Source organism: Phyllobates terribilis, unplaced genomic scaffold (assembly GCF_046119375.1).
Source record: "Phyllobates terribilis strain yellow unplaced genomic scaffold, ASM4611937v1 Scaffold_5__5_contigs__length_657084704, whole genome shotgun sequence".
Taxonomy (NCBI): Eukaryota; Metazoa; Chordata; class Amphibia; order Anura; family Dendrobatidae; genus Phyllobates; species Phyllobates terribilis.
The window spans coordinates 15,863,130-15,882,099 of NW_027362765.1; the positions used below are offsets into that span (position 1 = coordinate 15,863,130).

Sequence of the window (18,970 nt, forward strand, 5' to 3'; positions counted from 1 at the left end):
CTCCAGGCGGTCTCGTCTTGTTCTGCTCTTGCTCCCCGCTCTGGGCGGCCTCACTCTGCTGTGTTTGTCCACCGCATCTGCGGTTCTGTTCCTGAGTCCCAGTCTGTACTGGGTCCTATCCACTCGGTGCTCCAACCTGTCGTACCTCCCTGCCTGCATACCAGTCGTGCTTACCAGCATCCGCCAGTCTGCATACCAGCCGTGTCTGCTTATACCCAGCAGTCTGTGTGCCAGCCTAACCTGCCTGTTCCTGTATTCCCCTGTGTGGGTCAACAGCCGTGTCCGGGGTCTGTCCTGGAGTAGCACCTGGTCCCTCTGCTCGGTTCCTCCTTGGTGCACTGGCGTCGTATGCCGTCGTGCGACCCTGGTCGGATCGGGTGGATACTTAGTTACGCCCCTCCAGGCATTCACTCTCCGGCACGGTCCAGTGCAATCACTACATATACACGCACACGCCACTCAGCCCGGGCGTGTGCATTACACAGAGAGGGTTAATAGCCAGAGTTACAAGGGCATGCTTTACAGGTGGATAGCTAAGTGCTGGGAGGGAAGCTATCCACCCTATCTCCACTCCAGGGTGTGATTTAGGGGCTATAAAAAGCCAGCCTTTTGACTCAGGAGGTGCTCAGTATCTAGAGGTCAGCTCCAGAGAGAGGAGCGTTTGTTTATTTCTGCTAAACCTGAACTGTGTGTTTTTTTGCTAACCCTGGGTGACCGGACCCCGGCCGGTGCAAGGAATTTGCTGGACTCTGCTTATTTAGTTTTGCTGTTAGGCCGGATGGGCTATGTTTATTTTTCATGAACTTTACATTGGTTTATGATCCTCAATAAACCAACTGAAAATTTAAAGAGACAGTGTTCTGTTTATACTTCAATGCATAGCCGAGTGAGCCGATCTACCACACAGGGTATGGATCCCTCAGGCGTCAGAAAATAATCCGCAAGAAGTTCATGGACTCTGAGGCCTGAAAGATCCCTGTGTCTGGGCAAAGCCTGTGCAACTTGACCAGGATTGTTAGGCAATCCTCCCTCAGCATCCACTGACAAAGGCGAATCGTCGATATGGGTAAAATTATGTAGGATTACACAGGCCTTAATGACACCGTTAACATTTTGCTCGCTTAACTGGAGGGCACTAAGCAATACCCTCCATTTAGAGGTCTAAATGCCAAAGGCACATTCAACCAGACGCCGTGCCTGAGTAAGCCTGTGATTAAACATCCTACGATGTCGGTCAAGGATAAGGCCTCATGACATATCTGTTCAGCTGAAATGCCTCATCAGCCACTATTACAAAAGGAATAGGCTGACCAGCTGAAGTCGGAAGATTCCGTGGCGGTGGCACACCCATATGATTGTCCCAAAGCCGCCGACCCATTAAGGAAGAATGGAAGATTCTAGAATCTCCAGTTCTTCCATAGGCCCAAATATCTACAATTATAAAATTGTAGTTGCTGTCAACTAATGTCAACAGAAGTTGAACTACAGAAAAAAATGCTTCTAATTGTAGTACTGGGACCCTGAAATCGGTAGCTTCTTGACACGGATATGCTTTCCATCTAAGGCACCAGACAATTTGGAAAATTACATGTCTGGTACATCCCATTTGCTATGCGTTCCCAGTGTTCAGTGATTGGGTCCGGCATAACTTTCTCCTTCAGACGCTCCCAGATTTGTGCACAGGTGTGCTTGACTATATTTGAGATGGTAGTAAGTCCAAGGAGAAATTCCAAATTGAGGGCAGCATGGGACTCTCCTATGGCAAGAAACCTAAAATGAAATTTAAGTATATAAATAAGGGTACTTATACATTGATTTAAAGTAATGGCAAACATTATACTTGAAGTGTTGGTAGGAATTTACAGGTCATAGAGGTTAATAATCCATGCCAACATATGCTAAGTAAAAAATTAAAACAAAGACATTTACATATGTTTAAAATATGTGAAACTATGATTGAAAATTACCTCAGGGTAACCAGAAGCCGTTCTTCCTCTTAAATACATGGGCGAAAACGTGATGTTTGGAAAGTTATGGCTGGACGAAGCTCTGCCAGTAAAATATAGGTCTGCAGTGACATTCTGGTGTAGGCCATAAATTTGTCAGGATGGCTTCGTAGATATCCATACAGCCTGGAAAAATAGCCTCTTACAGGACGCTGGGTGAGGAGTGGATGCACCCAAAATCTTCACTGCCTACTCGGAGCAATAACAGGTGAATATCCAACCCCATACTCTCGGGATAACACCCAGTTAAAGAGGAGTCATCGGTAGGATTCAAACTGAGATTCCTAGCAGCCATACTTCCAATGAAAAAAATTTCAATGCACTCTTGAATAATATATGGATGTGATCAGCATCACACATGTTGCTAAAGGGGTTTATATAGGAAGTGCACACTGCATTTCCCTACAAATCAAGGTTAATTGTGTATTTTGAACTCCTGAGAAAAACACATCGCATACCGGTTTATTGGTTTACTAGCAAATTTCCAACATCGATCTTTCTTCTTTGGAGACCAAGTCATTTTATAAGTGGCTTTGAGGGGCTACATTTCGCCTGAATTAGAAAGCTCCCATTAAGTTTTTTATTCATTAAATGTGCTTATGTGCATGTAATGTAGTGTGAGTGCATTAATATACTGACCTATCGCCGTAACGCTGGTGCCGTAAGTGAGGTCACAGGAGTTCAACAGCTGATGAATTCAAGTGACTGCTCTCACAGCAGCTCAGTGCTATACAATGCAGGAGCGATGACACTCCTGTCAGTGTATAGCCGGCTGCTAGATAGAGCATTCACATCAGTGACTGCTGATGTGACTGTTCTATCAATAATCTGATCACCGTGGGACAATCTGGATCATTTCATCAAGTCTGACAGGTGAGTATTATGTTTCTTTGTTATTTTATTTTTGTTACAGGAGACATGGGCTTCAGTGGATTAGGCATTAGGTAAGTATAATTGTTTTTGGTTAATTAAGAATCTTATATAAAGGTCTGTGTCATTATTTCAAATAAAGTAGTTTACTCTGGTGCTTTTTTCTTACAACTTTACCATGGGGTTAGTAATTGAGGTGTCTTATAGAAGCCTTTCCATTACTAACCTGGGCTTCATGTCAGCTGTCAATACAAGGCTGACATGAACCCAAACCCTATTACCCCACTTGCCACGCACCAGGGCAAATGGGAAGAACGGAGGCTAAGCGCCAGAATTGGCGCATCTTATGGATGCGTGATTTCTGGGGCAGTTCATGTCAGCTGCCAATACAAGGCTGACATGAACCCAAACCCTATTACCCCACTTGCCACGCACCAGGGCAAATGGGAAGAACGGAGGCTAAGCGCCAGAATTGGCGCATCTTATGGATGCGTGATTTCTGGGGCAGTTGAGAGCTGTTGTTTTTAGCCTCAGAAGGGGGCCAATATCCATGGCCCCTTCCTAGGCTATTAATATCAGCCCGCAGCTGTCTGTCTAGCCTTTGCTGGTTATTAATTATAGGGGGGGGGGGCATGTTACATTTTTTTAAGGGTCTTCCATTTTAATAACCAGTAAAGGCTAACTATAAAGCTGCGGAAAATAAAAGCAGTTGGAGCGCCAATGGTGAAGAGCCTGAGGTTTGGGGGAGGATGTTGTGACCATTCACCTGGTCCTGTTGTGCAAAGGAGCCCTGCACAACAAGGGAAAACGCTTCCAGGTGGGATTCTGTATGATGACCACAGCTTAGTAGGAACTGCTGTAGGGAGTTTCTGTCTGCTTCAGCGGTCACATGACCAGGACCGTGTGACCGAAGTGGGCGTTCCACAATGACATCACGGCAGGTCCTGTAGTAGGCTAGTTGTAAACAGAGCAGCTTCCACCGCTCTCCACAGGGGAGATTAGCAATCAAGAAAGAAGGAATTGTGCGGTGTTAGGGGAGCGCTAGAACAACTAGACAGGGGATTAGGTTATAACACACAAACCTTTTATTGTTTAGTACGCTCTCTAACGCCACGATGCGTTTCGATAGCAGAAGCTATCTTCCTCACCGCAGAGCGGCCTTTCAGCCCATGTTGTTTCAGTACTCGTTTCACAGAAAAGTCTGGAGCAACAGCCTAAGGCCGTGGGGTGGAAGCCGGCATGACAGGAGTGCGGCATAGGTAGGGACAGGTATAGGGAGGGGTGGGGTCAGATGGGGGCCGCTTATAAGGCCACTGGAGGAGTGGCCTTTAAACTTTAGAACCAGCTGTTGTAGAGATACACTGTTTCTAGTCATTATACATATCTATATAATATGTACATATACAAAAATAAAAAATAAAGAAATTGGTATGTGCGTATAAGTGGGTGTGTATGTAGGTGTTTATATATACAGTACAGACCAAAAGTTTGGACACACCTTCTCATTTAAAGATTTTTCTGTATTTCCTGACTATGAAAATTGTACATTCACACTGAAGGCATCAAAACTATGAATTAACACATGTGGCATTATATACTCCCACACTCGTATACAAGATTTCTCCCGTGCTTCCCCCCTACTCTGGAACTCTCTACCCCAACATATCAGACTCTCGCCGACCGTGGAAACCTTCAAAAGGAACCTGAAGACCCACCTCTTCCGACAAGCCTACAACCTGCAGTAAACACCACTGCACGACCAGCTCTACCCTCACCTACTGTATCCTCACCCATCCCTCGTAGACTGTGAGCCCTCGCGGGCAGGGTCCTCGCTCCTCCTGTACCAGTCGCTGACTCGTTTTGTTAAGATTATGTAAATGCTTTTGTTATGTATATCCCTATCACATGTAAAGCGCCATGGAATAAATGGCGCTATAATAATAAATAATAATAATAATAATAATAATATACTTAACAAAAAAGTGTGAAACAACTGAAAATATGTCTTATATTCTAGATTCTTCAAAGTAGCCACCTTTTGCTTTGGTGACTGCTTTGCACACTCTTGGCATTCTCTTGATGAGCTTCAAGAGGTAGTCATCGGAAATGGTCTTCCAACAATCTTGAAGGAGTTCCCAGAGATGCTTAGCACTTGTTGGCCCTTTTGCCTTCACTCTGCAGTCCAGCTCACCCCAAACCATCTCGATTGGGTTCAGGTCTGGGGACTGTGGAGCCAGGTCATCTGGCGTAGCACCCCATCACTCTCCTTCTTGGTCAAATAGCCCTTGCACAGCCTGGAGGCGTGTTTGCGGTCATTGTCCTGTTGAAAAATAAATGATGGTCCAACTAAACGCAAACCGGATGGAATAGCATGCCGCTGCAAGATGCTGTGGTAGCCATGCTGGTTCAGTATGCCTTCAATTTTGAATAAATCCCCAACAGTGTCACCAGCAAAGCACCCCCACACCATCACACCTCCTCCATGCTTTACGGTGGGAACCAGGCATGTAGAGTCCATCCGTTCACCTTTTCTGCGTCGCACAAAGACACGGTAGTTGGAACCAAAGATCTCAAATTTGGACTCATCAGACCAAAGCACAGATTTCCACTGGTCTAATGTCCATTCCTTGTGTTCTTTAGCCCAAACAAGTCTCTTCTGCTTGTTGCCTGTCCTTAGCTGTGGTTTCCTAGCAGCTATTTTACCATGAAGGCCTGCTGCACAAAGTCTCCTCTTAACAGTTGTTGAAGAGATGTGTCAGCTGCTAGAACTCTGTGTGGCATTGACCTGGTCTCTAATCTGAGCAGCTGTTAACCTGCGATTTCTGAGGCTGGTGACTCGGATAAACTTATCCTCAGAAGCAGAGGTGATTCTTGGTCTTCCTTTCCTGGGGCGGTCCTCATGTGAGCCAGTTTCTTTGTAGCGCTTGATGGTTTTTGCAACTGCACTTGGGGACACTTTCAAAGTTTGCCCAATTTTTCGCACTGACTGACCTTAATTTCTTAAAGTAATGATGGCCACTCGTTTTCCTTTACTTAGAATTTGTATTATGGCAAGAAAAAAGCAGCTAACAGTCTATTCAGTAGGACTATCAGCTGTGTATCCCACGTATTAAACCTGACAGGGCACACCTGTGATGTGAAAAACATTTCCGGTGACTACCTCTTGAAGCTCATCAAGAGAATGCCAAAAGTGTGCAAAGCAGTCATCAAAGCAAAAGGTGGCTACTTTGAAGAACCTAGAATATAAGACATATTTTCAGTTGTTTCACACTTTTTTGTTAAGTATATAATTCCACATGTGTTAATTCATAGTTTTGATGCCTTCAGTGTGAATGTACAATTTTCATAGTCATGAAAATACAGAAAAATCTTTAAATCAGAAAATGTGTCCAAACTTTTGGTCTGTACTGTATATGTGTATATATATATATATATATATATATATATATATATATATATATATATATATATATATATATATATATATAATATCAATTTGGTTTTCCTTTTAGTGGGTCCTTGAGGTTACTTATAATTTGGCAGTAGTAGTGAAGTTCGGCGGCTTCCAAAGAACATTTCCTTAATTTCAATTCTCAGAAAGGGTAACCATCTCAGGAATGGCCCCCTGGTGTGGAGGGGTAACCATCTTAGGGATGGCCCCCTGGTGTAGAGGGGTAACCATCTCAGGGATGGTCCCCTGGTGTGGAGGGGTAAAACCATCTCAGGTATGGCCCCCTGGTGTGGAGGGGTAAAACCATCTCAGGTATGGCCCCCTGGTGTGGAGGGGTAAAACCATCTCAGGGATGGCCCCCTGGTGTCGAGGGGTAAAACCATCTCAGGGATGGCCCCCTGGTGTGGAGGGGTAAAACCATCTCAGGTATGGCCCCCTGGTGTGGAGGGGTAACCATCTCAGGTATGGGTAAAGTCCCTGGGGTCAGGACAATCATAATTTGCATGTCTACAGAATAAATTGGCTCCTATGAGCCAGAAACAGTGGCTGGAGAGGAGTACAGAAAGAGGTAAACATGTTTGCCAATACAATCAGTAGCTTCAAGGAGACTCTCTGTTTTACATGTGACTTGATAATTCTGGTACAGATTGTAACTGTTTGTACTAACCAATTCCTGTTTCTTTCAAGGTTCTCATCAGGACAATGCAATAATCAAGTGCACACACAACAGCAATGTATCTAATCTGGGTGCCTTTGAGTCGGTGGGAGTGACCAAGGGTAAAGTAATCAAATGCATGAACACAAGGGGCAATATGCCTATTCCCGATGCCCTGGAGCCAGTGTGAGTGGCTATAGGAAAAATGTCATAACCCCAAACAAACAACCCGAACATCCAGGTCATAATACAAAAATAAATGAAGAATTAGCCAAACATTGTGTTAGACTAAAAAACCTTTATTACTAAAATCAATAGGTTCTTGGTGGCACTAAAGAAAAAGTGCATACACGGATCTATAATAAACACATAATGTCTTAGTATAAAATACAAACGTAGAGACACTGGACCAAATTGCATCATGGTACATTGATGCTGCAAATGCAATATGGGATATACATTTTGTTACATCCACCACTTAGTATGCACAAGTGAAGTACGTGCAAAGTGGCCCTATCAAACTTTAATTGTATATGTGGTCAGTAACCAAAGAACAACAAAACCCATAGAGCTGAACCATGTCTGGTGTAAAAGTACTGAGAGTGGAATCACAATCTGTTTAAATTAATAGATTCTATGTAAACCTTTGAGCTACCCAAACTGCTAATTGCTTCAGCCCTATAATTTGTTTGCACACAACATCAAATGGAAATATCACAATACCTGGTTGTCCGTCACTCAGTGTACTGCACGCTGACCCCGACGCGCGTTTTGGCACACCTTCGTCAGGGGGTGAAAAATGTCATCAAGCGAACTACAAACTTAGAGCCATACATGCCTAATATGGATGCCCCTTGCAGCATCATATCGTGGCAGCTGGAGTGATCGGGTCTTTGCTTTAGGGTCCTTGAAGTTGGTGACAAATTGATATGGGAGTGTCCACAGGACATGGAACCCTCGGTTATATGTGTGGGATTGGGGTCTGGTGATTTGTGGGACTCACGGCAAAGGAATATCGTGTCCCGGGTGTGGCGGTTTGAAACCGCTTTTGAACCCCCCGTTTCAAGGGGTTCGTGGTGCTCCCGAGCTTAAGGTGTGCGGCTTCGAGTAGGTGGAATTGTGTCGTTTGGATCACCAGACCCTTCTTAGCTTCAGGGAACCTAACACAAGCAGGTCACCTCCGTCCGGAATACTCAAGGTCCTGACAGGGCTAAGGACTCAGGGAAAGTGGATGGGTGCGACGTGCGGTCACGTGACTGTGGGAAAAGATACGAGCAGCTGCGGCCTGGCCTACCAACCAGGACCTGGGAAGAGTAATGGAGCACAGTGGGCGGGGATGGACTGGGCAAGGTAGCATACCCCTCCCCCCGCTTTTTCCCCCACCAGCCCGCTAGTCGCATACAGGGTTTTATAGCTACCCCCACGCCTGCTAATCTCACAAAGGCTTTTGTAGCCCCCTCTTTGTCCACCCTGCCGGAGAGCCTAACGCAGGTTTTTGTAGCCCCCTCTTCGTCACCTATGCCCGCTAGCCTCACACAGCCCCCGGGCTTACCCAAGGCCTGCCCAGCACCTCAGCCCCCAGGAATTTCCACTCCTCCAGCCTTTGATGGCCGTGGGAGATGCCGGCATCACAGCAGGACCACTAGGACAGCTAACAGCAGGCGACCGAGACAGACACTGGAGGCTGGGATTTTGGCCGATGTGGCAGCACGCCCACACGGCCCGGTTCCCTTCTACTAGTTTGGTTAATGGGTCACTCCTACGTCCACTGGGGGTGCGTTGCCGGCAGATGAGATGGAAGGCAACTCGGCATCTCAAGGGACAAAGCTGCCATACGCTGGCTGGGTTTTAGAGGGATGGGATTGCCCCCCGGATATACTGTTGTTACATGTGCACGTGGGGGGTGGGCATTGATTTCGGCCATGTAGGGACTAATTAAAGACGTCAGGCACAACTTTTCACAGTTTTGGGCATCTTTTCCGGGGATGGTAACAGTCTGGTCAGAGATTGTTCCCCGCAAGAGTTGGCAAAATGCCAGGTCAATAGAGAGTCTGAATAGAGCTCGGAGGAAGGTGAACAGGCAGTTTCGAAATTTGTTTCCACGACCGAGGATCAATTAGACATTTTGGCTTGAGAATGCCTTGGATGATTTTTGGTTGAGTGACGGAGTTCATTTTTACAATGGCGGAATTCACATATGGTCATCAGCCAGAGGGGCATCGACCAGGCGAATTTTATGAGAGGAAGGGAGGTCTCGAGTACGTAAGATAAGTATTCTCGTGGTGGCGTGCTTAGGGTCCTTGAAGTTGGTTATAAATTGGTATGGGAGTGTCCACAGGACATGGATCCCTCGGTTATATGTGTGGGATTGGGGTCTGGTGATTTGTGGGATTCACGGCAAAGGACTGTCGGGTACCGGTTGTGTCAGCTTTTTGGGGGATAGATTTAAGAGGGGGGGGTCCAACCCACCTTGAATTGACAATACCAACGTCATGGGGATATTGACACAATCTTACCAGCTTCCACCATCATCTTCACAAGGTCTTTTGCTTTTGTCCTTGGGTTGATATGCACATGTCGGACCAAAGCACGTTCATTTTTGGGACACATAACCCGTCTCCTTCTTGGGCAGTATGATGGCTGGACATTCCCATCTTGTTTGTACTTGCATATAATTGTTTGTACAGATGAACGAGGCACCTTCAGGTAACTTGAAATTGTACCCAAGGATGAGTCAGACTTGTGCAAGTCCACAATTCTCTTCCTGATATCTTGGCTGATTTCTTTAGACTTTCCCATGATGCTACACAAATAAGCAGTGTGTTTCGGGTGTGCATTAAATTACATCCACAGGTGTGTCTCTAATTAACTCAGATGTTGCCTGAAACTTCCAAACACATGACATCATCATATGGGCAGTCCAGAATTTTTTAAAGGCATAGTAATCTTAGTGTATGTAAACTTTTGACTTTGCAGTAAGTAACAAAAATGCCTTAAAACATTCTATCTCTCTCATTATTTTGGCATTTGGCAAATATTAAAAATTATGGTAATCCTAATTGACCTAAAATGGGAAAGCTTTATTCTGATTTCATGTCAGATATTGAGCAAAACATGCATATGTGTCTTTTTATATAGTGTATGTAAACTTCTGGTTTCAACTATAGATATATGGATAGATAGATAGATATGTGATAGATACTGTAGATAGATAGATAGATAGATAGATGGATAGATATTGTAAGAGATGTACCTGCTTCAGACAAATTCTTTTCTCCCCTCCTTCTCTCCCCTTCCCAGTTTTTGGTTTATTTATGTTTCTTTTTGAATCAATGTAATTATGCCTAGAAGAGGTATTCTGCCACCGATGTACGTTGGGCGAGATGAGTCTGAGTGATGTGAACACGGATCTCTGTATAAGCGATGGCGGATAGCTTAACTCCCTAACCTGTGCTTCTCTTCCTTATGAACTGCACGATTAGTCCGGAAGGATGATACAATGATGAATTCAACAGGTTTATTCACAGTCCTTAATGTGGTGAGATGAGGGAAGGTGAAGGGATGAAGATGAGGCAGAGGTGAGATGAAGCTAGAAGCACAGGTTACAGGTAAGGAGAGAATCCTTTCTCAGTCCTGCAGCATGTATTGTCAAAATGGTACTGACAAGAAGCAAGTGAGGGAGAAGGAGATAGGAGGAGTTACAGACCGGAAGGATTGTGGGTAACACAGTGGTGGTGATACATAACAACGGCCAGTAGATGGCAGCAAAGTACAACAATACAATTAAACATACAACATTAGGAAAATGTTCCTGCAATGGCTGAAAGTCTCTGCAAACAAAGAGCTGGACAGCACCCTCCCAGTCTGAAATCCCTGGATTTCGCTATATTAAAGTCTTGAGGTGGAGGTGTTTTCCTGAAGAACCCTGAGGGATACCTCAACCTGAAAGACAAAAAACATACGTGCAATGCAACAATAACATTATACGAGGCAAACGAATGTCTATAACAGTTCCTGAAGCAATCCAAAGGATAACCCATCTTCGGATTGGAGAAGCCACACAAGGCCAAACTGTCTCCAACCCAATTGTAATCCAAAGGTTACAGTTCCTGGAAAGTTCCTTGTAGTTGAATGGATAGTTCTTAATTCTCAACCGACATAAGTAAGATAACCTCTGAAACAGGCCTAATGAAAGATTTGGGGTCACCTTGCTTTGTGACTGACACTTCCACTTTGCGCACCTTGCCATCTACACTTGGAAAGGTTTTTAATATAAGTCCCATAGGCCATGCGTTTCTCTCCGCCCTCAGGTCTATCATGAGAACAAGATCTCCTACTTGTAAGCTAGGTTTAACTTGTTGCCATTTTCTTCGTTCTTGAAGAAGAGTAAGGTACTCCCTCTTCCATCTACTCCAGAAACAGTTAGCCAGATGTTGTACATGTTTCCAACGCCTCTGAACGGTTCCAAGTTTCTGAGTGAGTAGAGTTGCTGGAGTAAGAATAGCAGGAGATTCTGAATCCATAGATATGGGAACAAGAAGTCTTTAATTTACAATAGCAGACACTTCTGCTAAGAAAGTGGTTAAGGTCTCGTGAGGGAGTCTTGAAAGATTTGAGTCTATCAACATAGACTCCAGTATCCGATGAGTTATGCCTATCATTTTTTCCCATGATTCGCCCATATGTGAAGCGTGAGGAGGGTTGAAGACCCAGGAACAACCATTATTTGCCAAGAAATCCTGGACTGGTGTGGAATTCAATTGTAGTTCTCAACAGGCACCTACGAAGTTTGTTCTACAATCAGACCTTATTTGCTTGACTGGTCCTCGTATGGCGAGGAATCGTCTTAAGTCATTGATGAAACTGGAGGAATTCATGGACTCTATTACTTCTATGTGTATTGCTCGTACACTCATGCTTGTGAACAACACTGCCCAATGTTTACTTTTTCCGTGTCTGCCTCTGGTCCTACGTGCAGTGACTTCCCATGGGCCAAAAACATCCAAACCAACATAGGCAAATGGTGGTTCTGTGCTTGTCCTATCAGCAGACAAATCAGACATCTGTTGTTGTTGCAGTTTTTCTCTTGTCTTACGACACTGAACACAATGATGAATTAAATGGGAAACCTGTCTCTTTGCTCTCACAATCCAGCCTTCAACTGTTAAGGCACCTTCATTGAAGTGTCTGCCTTGATGTTTGATTTTTTCATGGTAATGTTTTATTAGTAGAGTGGTGATATGGTGACTGCCAGGAATGATTAGAGGATTCTTTTCTGCCTCCTCCAACTTGCCTTTGTTTAAACGACCACCGACTCTCAGTAAATCCTTCTTGTCAATTACTGAATTTAAGTCGACAATGGGGCTGTTTTTAGGAATGACTTGTTTTTAAGTATACATTCCATTTCCTTGTGAAAAACATTCTGCTGCATATTACGTATCACAAACTGTTCACTCAGAGCAATGTCTTCTGCAGAGAGAGGCTTGTGACAGATGTGCCAACCGCGACACTCAGCGTTACTGTCCTTATTGCGGTAGCATTGTGCGATGTGGACTAACCTTCCAATGGCACAAACAAGCCTTGTCCATCTGGAGAAGTGATCAAATCGCCAACAGTCCAAGCCAACCTTCTCCTTGGAATTGGTGATGAGGGTGCTGACATCAGGACGAATCTCTGGGTCAACGTCTGGATCCTGAAGGCTGAAGCTGTCTTCAACGGCAGTCTCTTCACACTGGCTGAGGAACTCCGGTCCTGATAACCAAGAAGAATTTGCAAAGGCACCAACAGACACTGGCCTTGTAGCAAGGTCAGCAGGGTTAAGATAGGATGGAACATACTGCCATTGCTCAGGTTTGGAGGATTTCCAAAAGTATCGTGAACTTATAATCCTGTCTGGAAAACAATAGTATGGACAATATATGGAACAAAGGCCAAAAGATGGCAGTACCATCAACAATCAAATATGCATCACAACTGTTAAATATAGTCGGTACTGTACTTTTAGGTACCTAATACAAAACAGACATCAACCATGTGCATATCAGATTGTAGAAAACCGTGTATATGAATACACAGTATAAGTCACCCCAATGGTGAATAAGACATATTAAAAATAAATAGGAACGTCCTCAACCATTGTTGAATTTGTCAGCAGTAGATTCTCATAGGATTTCCAGTGGAAAGGAGCAAATATCAGGAAAGGACATCCAGCAGCAAATTAGAACTGGCATCTGGTTCTGCCCCTATTGATCCCTAAACGGGATGCTGCACTGCCCTAACATCCCTTTGCTCCCGCCCTGACAAGGGCAGTCCACAGCTACCACTGCAATAAACAGACCCTGCACTTCCCCTTTAAATGCCTCTCATGCGTCACAATGCGTTTCTTCTTCCTCAAGATTCCTCACGGGACATAGTAACATGGTGAAACAGGGTTCTATAATAGTGCTAGAATAAGAGCCATCATCTACTCTACTACTCTACTACACTCACAGCAGGGATGTGGAGTAGGGTGTGTATAAGGGATATATGTAGCAGGGTTAATCATAAAGAATCAAGAACTGGTGATAAATGTTAACAATCTGCCCATCCGCCAGTTTAATAATATGCCCCTTGCCAATAGTATCGCTGTGTGTGTGCGGGAACGCGTGCTGAAGCGCACGTGTCACTTCCAGTCCCTCCTCTTACTTCCGGGATCGGCTGCAGTCTTTCCCCACAGTGTTACAGCGTGCATATGAAACGCACACGTCACTTCCGGAGGTGTCACACTCCGTGACATCACATCCGGTCCCCCTAATGAGCGGTGATCATGTAGCGCTGTGTACTGTGGATATTGTGGAACACAAGAGCTCCGCCTCCACCACTATGGAACATATGGGTATCAAGCGCTAGCACACATAGGGGGGGGGGATAAAGAAGGAATCTCATATTCAAATAGTATAAGAGTATATATAATTCAGACATTACGAAGGGCCCCCCACAAGGACAAAATTCTAAAGTAGAGGACAAGCTTTTTGTCTGTGTAGAATCTTGTATTATCCACGTGAATAGCTAGTTCACTCTGTATGAAGTCTACAATCTCGATGGCTAGTACAGCCCCACAGAGCTTAAGTCTGGGTATGGTGTGCTCGGGTTTAGGAGACAATTTAGCCTTTCTAAATAGAAATCTAACATGGGCTTTATTGTTAGAGTCTATAACATTCAAATAGGCAACAGCTGCAAAAGCTTCAGTAGAGGTATCAGAGAATATATGGATCTCCTTCCTTTGACTCGTAGCAAGGGATGCTGGAGTGTAATGTGGCACCCCTGAGGGTTCGGTCGCCACAGAGGTACTGCATCTCAACCAGAGGTGTGGTATCTCACTCTCAGGTAAGGAAGGTATACGGCTCGGGACTCTAACACCAGCATCCAACATATACCCGCAGTGGGGGTAGGGCGAGATTGCTCCTAAGGGAGAGCATAGTCCTGGGTCCCTAGCTGGGGGGGCAGGAACTACAGTATGTAGTGGGTGGAGGAAGTAGCTTAGGGGAGCACATGAGAGGAAGGTATAAATAGAGAAGCCATCTTGTTAAGTGAAGTTCAGTCTGAGAAGAGAGAGAGAACAGTCTACAGTGAGAGGAGTGGAGCAGGGCTCTGCAGGAGCTCTGCTCAGGCAGAGGGCCTGAGGAGAGGCCCAGGACTGAAGGAGAAGGAGCGAGGGAACAGGAAGGGCTCCAGGAACGGAAGAAGGGACCCCAGGGGTACGGGCAGTGTGAGAGGCCACCCGTACGCCCGAATCTACCAGGAGGTGGACGGGTCAGGCCACACAAAGGGGACCGGTCCCTCAACTAGCGGAGGACTTTATGCCTTAACTAGAAACCGGAGGCTGCAGTATTTCAAGTCCTGCAGCCAACAGTCCATATCAGTCTCACCAAGAAGGTAGCTATATAGGACCCAGGGGACGGAACAGACATCGCCCGACAGGGCCCGCAGGTACCGGATTGGGACACTTGGTATGAGGTGCAGGGAGACGACCAGAGAGAGGACACAGAAGGGGGTCCTGCTAAGTACTCCGGAGGTATCTGAGGGTGGACTGAACCCCTCTCTGAGTAAGCACAGCACGACGAGGGAAGTTACTGTGGTACCTGTAACTTGGACTGCAACAACCGTGAGTAAAGACCCTGAGGACTGCACTTTATTGTCTCTGTGATTATTGCCTGCGCCATCACCTCCCTGCACTACAACGCCCAGCACAATCTATTACATCTACACTGCCCTGGAGATAAGCTCTACCTGTGGAGAGCCACCCCATCCCTGCTGCAGTAACATCAGCTGCAGAGGACCTGCTCCGCAGCGGCAGCTCCCTTGGCCGCATACCACAGGTGGCGTCACGAACATTTGTACATAAATTCCCCTGTAAATATTCCCCTTTTGAATGACCGCCCTGGGTCACGGACCGGGTCACCGCCACTGTGACATCCCCTAGTATCTACCGGCCCGGCACCGGGTACCCCACGGCCCAGGGGGCGCGTCAGTAACAACGTGGTATATGGATTTTATCCAAGGCACAAAGAGATTCCTTCCATGACTTCCATTTTAGTTGTTTGTCAGCAGGGAGTGGTACGTCCCAGTCCTCAATAGTTTCTGAGAGTTGCCTTAACAGAAGCTTGCCTTGTATAGCCAGGGGTGCAACAAACCCGAGTGGATCGTATAGACTGTTCACCACTGACAGAACCCCACGCTTAGTAAATGTTTTTTCTGCACCACTAACCTGAAAGCTGAAGGAGTCCTTTAACAAGTTCCATCTCAAGCCCAGACTTCTCTGTACTGGTGGGTTGTCTGAACCTAGATTCAAGTCTCTGAATTATGCGGCGTGATCATTAGAGTGAAAAGCCTTCATAACAACAGCACTATTGGAGGCAATTTTAAGCAATCTTAAATGAGCTTTAGAAAGCATACCTTGTGTCCGTTTGAGCAGATCTATGGCTTCTTCCGCTGTGGGCAGGGTTTTGAGACCGTCGTCCACATAGAAGTCCTTTTCAACCAACTGTTGGGCGTCCTTCCCGAACTCTGATTCGCCATCATAAGCAGTTCTACGTAGGCCATATGTTGCAACTGCAGGAGAAGGACTGTTTCTGAACACGTGCACCTTCATGCGGTATTCAACCATTTCCTTGTTGGTGTCGTTGTCTCGGTGCCATAGAAAACAGAGAAAATTTATATGATCTTGTCGCAATGGAACATTTGTTCGATGTCAGCAGTAATGGTGACTGGATCTTTTCTGAATCTCATGAACCCTCCCACCAGGTTATTAGTCAGGTTGGGGACAGTGAGGAGAACGTCGTTCAGAGATACACCATCATGTTTGGCGCTTGAATCCAACAACACTCTGATTTGTTTAGGCTTTCTTGGATGATGTACTCCAAAGGAAGGTAGGTACCAGCATTCTTCATTGGCTTGCAAGGGTGGAGCTGGCTCTGCGTGGTCATTGCGAAATATCTTGTCCATAAAGGTTACAAAATTCTCCTTCATTTCAGGCTTGTTTCTCAATATTCTCTGCAGTGAGGTGAACCTGGATAACACCTGTTTTCGGTTGTTAGGAAGCTTGGCCCTTGTAGCTTTGAAGGGTAAGGGAGCAACCCAACGGCCAGATTCGTTCTTAAAGAATCCTCTGTCCATTATTTTAATAAATTCCTTGTCTTCTATGGATAAGGCGACCTTGTTGTCATCTTGTGTTGTGTGAAACACTATTCTCCCTAAGTCATCACCATAGGGAGTGGGAATGATGTCAGGCTCTTGGATCAAGTCAGAGAACCTTTCTTTCACTTCGTAGTGATGAGAGCATGGTTTGAAGTGAGTTGTGCGACCATTTTGAAGTACATACGTTTTAAAGTAGTTGATTTCTGGTACCTTGTGACTCTTATCCAGACATACATTGCCCACGATTACCCAGTCTAGATTGAGTCTTTGGGTGTATGGAGCATCATCTGGGCCATTGCATTGTTGGCGCACCTTGTGGACCCTTAGAATAACCCTCCCCAATAGGATTAGAATATCAGCATTCGTTTCCAGAGGAGGAATTTCGTTAGTTAGGTGCCTCAAGTGGGGATGATGAAGCGTGGCTTCCGGAGTGGGAATTTCTTCCCTGTTATCGGGTATCTGGTCACATTCAATAAAGTTGGCAAAGGTATGTGCACGGTCCCCTTGATTGAAGAGATAATGTACCCAGAGGCTCTCCTACCAGAAGTCTCAATACGACCACAACAAGTGTTGAGGGTGTATGGAGTTGTTTGTCCTTTTATATTGAAGATCTCAAAGAGTTTGGGCTTTGCTAGAGACCTGTTACTTTGCTAATCTATTATGGCACACATTTTGGAGGCCTTGTCGGGTTGTCCTTCTGGATAGACTTTGACCAAATATACTTTGGCACAGCATTTAGGACCGGTCCCTTCTCCACATACTTAAATACACGAGGAGTAAACAGCAGTTTCAGCTGGATCATCAACTTGTGGCTCCCCGCCATGCTTTTGAGCAAGATTGGGTGCTGCAGAAGGTTGTGAATTGTGTGGAGCTGATGTGGGATGCATGGATGTAATGTGTTTGTCACTACTGCATTCAGTGCACTTAATGACGGCCTTACAGTCCTTAGCAAGGTGGTCTGAGGAGGCGCAACAATTGTAACATATCCCTAGCTCCTTGAGAGTATCTCTGCGTTCCTACAAAGTCTTTGCCCTGAGTCCAGTGCATTCTTTAAGTGGGTGAGGTCTTTTGTGGATAGGGCACATACGGTTACTGTCCATAGCTTTAGGAGCAACAGCATTTGTTTTAGTGAAGGAGGGTGCAGTAAGTGGAACGTCAGTCTTTCTCACGGATACTGTGCTCCTTAACTCTCTACGTTTGGTGATATTGTTATCATACCTTGTAGAAGATGATGATGAAGCTGGTGGAGTAGGTTCAGTGAAGTCGAAGCTGGGATCATTCTTCTTCCGAGCTTGATCACTGACAAACCTGGAAAAATATGAAAAGGTAGGAAAAGACACATTATACTGTCTCTTATATTGTGTGCAGTGGTCTGCCTATTTATCCTGCATGCCTTTTGGCAACTTGAGAACTACTGGAGTCACGCCATGAGCAGTATCAGGGTAGCTCAATCCTGAAAGACGTGGGTCTAATTTTGCCAATTCTATTTTTTTAGCAGGGCACGCAGGTCTTGAAGTTTTTGATTGTCCTTGTTGGTCTTCCTTGGGAAGGTTTGCAGTCTCTTAAATAAGGCTGACTCAATGGCTTCTGAGCTGCTGTAGGTTTGCTCCCGCCTCTCCCATGCTGCAATAAGACCCGCATCTGAATAGTCCACATGAGCTGCCCTTATTGTAACATAGTAACATAGTTTTTAAGGTTGAAGGAAAACTAAGTCCATCTAGTTCAACCCATAGCCTAACATGTTGATCCAGAGGAAGGCAAAAAAAAACGCATCTGGCAAACACTAAGCTCCACATTGGGGGGAAAAAATCCTTTCTGACTCCATACGACAATCAGACAAGTTCCCTGGATCAAGGAATCTAGTATATATAACCTGTAAAATTATACTTTTCAAGAAAGGCATCCAGGCCCTTCTTAAATTTTAGTAGTGAATTACTCATTATAACATCATGCGGCAGAGAGTTCCATAGTCTCACTGCTCTTACAGTAAAGAATCCCGTCTGTGATTATGATTAAACCTTCTTTCCTCCAGACGTAGAAGATGCCCCCTTGTCCCCGTCTCTGGCCTCAGAGTAAAAAGATCAGTAGAAAGGTCTTTGTACTGTCCCCTCATATACTTGTACATAGTAATAAGATCACCCTTAAGCCTTCGTTTTTCCAAACTAAATAAACCCAAGTGCAATAACCTGTCTTGGAATTGCAGACCCCCCAGTCCTCTAATAACCTTGGTCGCTCTTCTCTGCACCCTCTCTAGTTCAGCTATGTCTTTCTTATACACCGGAGACCAGAACTGTACACAGTATTCTAAGTGTG

At 45.3% G+C, this 18,970-nt stretch overlaps 1 pseudogene; it reads right to left on the reverse strand.

Annotated features, from left to right (window-relative positions):
* Positions 1–864: 864 nt before the first annotated feature.
* On the reverse strand, positions 865–16,127 carry LOC141270839 (uncharacterized; annotated as a pseudogene).
* Positions 16,128–18,970: the final 2,843 nt, after the last annotated feature.